At 44.7% G+C, this 3098-nt stretch overlaps 1 protein-coding gene across 29 annotated transcripts in view; it reads right to left on the bottom strand.

The window, feature by feature from the left end:
• The window catches only part of NRXN1 (neurexin 1), a 1443145-nt gene that overhangs the window by 681802 nt on the left and 758245 nt on the right, over nt 1-3098 (bottom strand). The gene's annotated exons all lie outside the window — the stretch shown is intronic.

Genomic DNA, 3098 nt, shown 5'->3' with positions numbered 1-3098 from the left:
CCTGGCAGGGGGTCGGGCTAGAAGATCTACTAGGTCCCTTCCAACCCTAAATCTATGAAACTATGAAACTATGGATTAAAGGTAAGAACAGTGCTCTTTCCAAGTGTTAAATGGTTGATAGACATGGTTTCTCCCCAATTAATGTATTAGCAACAGTCAGAGAGGTAGGCAACTGTCTGGGCAATTCTGTTCTGTCCTACAGTGTATGTGGCCATAGTTCAGGTTCCTGAGCACATCCAGAAGGGAATCACAGGGTAAGCATAGCTACACAAGTGGAAATAAATTCCAAACTCTGTGTAAATGCATTATATTGTGCTTATGTTACTATGTTAATAGCATCTATGTGCCTGGGAAACTTTAAACCCACACATGGATTTTTAGCCACCTTCTGAGTTCAGTGGCAGCTGAGGCCTTTGGTACTGAAAATTGGGCTTCTAAATTCTAAGTAAGTACGTAAACACTTTTTTTAGGTCTTGTTCTTGTTTTAAGTTGGCCAAGGTTACACAAAACATACTGGCAGAGGAGGGAATTGAAGTTAGATTTTCTGAGTTCTAGGTTAGTACTTTAACCATCATTCCTCTCCCAATGGACTTGGTACATGTATATTCACTGACAGGGGACTTAGGTAGCCCTGTATGCTATCATGCTAAAAATATAAGCACAATAAAATATATCATGCTGGAAGGCTTAAATTACATTCAAAGAAAGCTCAAGTAAACTGCAGGGAAAAAGGGAAATAAATTGTTTTTTACTCACTATTTCACTGCACAATACGTTATACAGTGATATATTATCTGTCTAACTATATTCTTAAACCACACCAATCATGGTGAAAAGTGATTGCCTACTTCTTGGCCATTCTTCTCCTGCAGAAGGGAACCTGCTGTCTTCATGACTCCTAGTGCTAATAATTATGCAGATTCAAGAAAACTAGATATGGTTCAAAAAGTACAAACAGATTATTCTAAATTCTTTGGCACAGGCACTGTCTTTTGTTTTATGTTCCTACAATCCTTAGCATAATCAGGTCCTGGCTGTAAATGGAACTCAAAACACTGCAGCAATATGAATAAGAAGGACACTTGATGCCCAGAAGCTTGTTCAGCAGCTCTTCCAACTATACTGTTGGCTCAGTAAAATATATCACAAAAAAGATTCGCCTCTTGTATATTTTCTGAACCATTACAGCAATAACAGAACTATACTCTGAATAGAAATGTGAATTAATGATAAATATGCCCATTGAACAGTACAACAATTCTAACCTGGTACATTTAAGAACCCTGTGTAGCAGGCTTGCATTTTGGAGCTTGGGTTGAGTCACAGGCTTGAAATTTTGCTGTTTTGATTGGTGAAGCCCATCCACCAATCAGGAGGCAGCAAGTTGAGTTAAATCATGCCCCTTTCCTGAAGAGAGAGGGAAAGGAATTCCCTGGCCTGGACCTGATTGCAGACAGCAACACTGAGGTCTGGAAGACTTCAGGGGCAGGGCCCTGGAGTGTATAAAAGTAGCTGAGTGCCCAGCATGAGGAGAACACATCAGGGACAGAGAAGAGAGAAGATCAGGGCTTAGAAAAGCTGAAGAGAGCTGCTCAGTAGGGCAAAGCTGTAGCCCAGAAGTGCCCCTGAAGGCTTCCATCAGTGGGAAATGGTAGACAGCTCCAACAGCTAGGCTTTTGCTGTGCAGCATGGTGCACGGCATCCAGACCCTGGGAGCTGCATGAGGCAGCTCAGGTCTGCAACCTCTGGCATGAGGCCAGAGACACAGTGCACAGGACAGTGCATGGAGTGGGACCTTTGGAGCGCTTGTGCAGCTCAGGTCCTCAATCCCCAGAACAAGGCTGGGAGCTTGGTGCAGGAGGCACTGCACGGAGGATCCAGGAGCTGACCAAGCCTGGTGCTGCATGAAGAAGTCCAGGCCTCCGAACCATAGCAAAAGGTTGAGTCCAGGGAGCCAGCAGACAGGGATGAGCCAGAGGTCCCAGAAGCTCTGCATAGAGGAGCCCTGTTCCAGGGGACAGTAACCCCCCTGAAGCCCACTGCAGGAGAGAGAGCAGATTGGTGCAAAGCACGAGGGTCACCCTTTAGGCCTGGGAGCTGTGAGTTGCAGGGAAAGGAGTATTCCCACAGTGGAGGGGGAGTCCCCCCGGTAAGTTAAGGGCTCCTGAAAGTGGAGGTCCCACTGGGAGGGCCCCCCTAAAGTGATCAGCTTCCTTGTAGGGCTTCGGAAAAGCCCAAAGGCACTGGGGTTTCCCCTTGGATTATGTTTATTTTGGGGTTTATCTGTTTCCAATCAGATGCTTACCTGTGACATACCTGTATCTGGAGCACTAGTATAAGGTTTTATGGCATTTACCCAAAGTGTATTGTTTATGTTATTTGTTTAGATATCTTATATATAATATATCTATCTATTTATCTATAGATATATCTATATATCTATATATATATGTGTGTGTGTGTGTTTATATCCATGTTTCTTTTCCTTGTGATAAGTTAATGTAACTAAATTTATATATACTTAAGTCCCTTGACTGTCCTGGCCTGGTTCTATAGGGATGGAGGGAAACTGAGCAATCTGCAGTTCCCCAACAGCACACCTGCCAGCTAACAATCCTCTTCAATTGGAGAAGGGGAGTATATACCTGAGTTACCTGGGCTACACATGTAAAGTCTGAGTCAGAGGTCTTAATCCCACCCTAAATTCCATGGCTAGGGACAGACATTACATATAAACCAGTTTAAGTGATCAGAAACTGGTTTAAACCTGTAACAGAACAGATGTTCAGTGCACATAAGCCAGTTTGAAAATGGCTGAAACTGGTTTGAGATAAACCCGGTTGAATGTAGTATCAGACTTAACTGACTTGGCTCAAACTGGTTTATGCAATGTCTGTCCCAGACCACTTTCTGGTTTAAGATAAATCAAACTCCCCCAGCATCCCGGTATGCTCTCTGGGCTGGGTGGGGCTCTATGCTCCACAGCAGAGCTGGCCCCTCCCCTCTGCTCCCTGGCCAGAGCTCTGGCAGAGACTGCAGGTACAGCAGGGTCTGCCTGGATTGCCCCTGCCCTGGATTCCCCCTTGCTGGAGAAGCAG

Source organism: Gavialis gangeticus, unplaced genomic scaffold, assembly GCF_001723915.1.
Source record: "Gavialis gangeticus isolate Ggan-Ray unplaced genomic scaffold, GavGan_comp1, whole genome shotgun sequence".
Classification (NCBI taxonomy): domain Eukaryota; kingdom Metazoa; phylum Chordata; order Crocodylia; family Gavialidae; genus Gavialis; species Gavialis gangeticus.
This window is presented reverse-complemented; position numbering and strand designations above follow the sequence as displayed.